The sequence below is a fragment of the Limulus polyphemus genome, unplaced genomic scaffold (genome assembly GCF_000517525.1).
Source record: "Limulus polyphemus unplaced genomic scaffold, Limulus_polyphemus-2.1.2 Scaffold10482, whole genome shotgun sequence".
Taxonomy (NCBI): Eukaryota; Metazoa; Arthropoda; class Merostomata; order Xiphosura; family Limulidae; genus Limulus; species Limulus polyphemus.
Genome location: NW_013676092.1, coordinates 17642 through 18553, shown reverse-complemented (window position 1 = coordinate 18553; position 912 = coordinate 17642).

Sequence of the window (912 nt, the reverse complement as noted above, 5' to 3'; positions counted from 1 at the left end):
ACCAGTTTTATTAAGAAAATACTTGTGTCGTTAAAGTTTCGTTGGAACGTAGTTACGGAAAAATCAATTAACACACGGAGACGTAACAATAGTTTCATACGAATTAGGAACTCAAATTACCGATATTGACAAGCTAGAATATAAAATAAGAACCTCATATCTTTTCTATTTGCTGAGATATCACTCATGTACTGAATCAAACTCAGTTGCCCCACTCACCTCTTTCCATATTTGGAAACGGTCCCTTATATATATATATATATATACTTACTTCAATATACAACGTGAATAACCAAACGACAGCTCAGAATATCCTCTAGTGGCTTTCTCAGCCATTTTCATGTATTAGAATGCCATCTTGTTCTTTGGAACCAAGATTTCATGGAGGTAGGTTGTGTCTTTAGTCTGCTCGAAATTTCATATTTTTTGAGACCAAAATACAGCTTAGTACCTAAGCTTGATAAATTATAGTGGAATTCTGTGGTATTGATATAGTAATTTATTATTTTTTGGCTATTCAACTGTATATATAAAACCTAAAAAAATTATTTTGTTTCACATCCTCCACGTACGAAATTTCAAAAGGCTTAGCAACTTGTGTCAAGCAACATCTGAGTACAAAGGTCATAACTAAAAGAGATAATTGTTTGCTTTACTTCTTTAGTTACTGTTCTATGTTTTAAGAAAAATAAGTTTAAGAAGTTATTTGTAAATAGTAATAATTTATATATATATATATAATGTATAATAATGGAAATATGACTGTATTTTACAAAATACTAGTCTACTAAAACACAGCCAAAACGGTTCACTTTGTAGACTAAAGGTCTTTTTTTATGTTATTTGATCCAGTAACATGAGTGCACATGAGCCACGTCATTGTAACTTCTGTATTGTTAGCCAGGCCTGGCT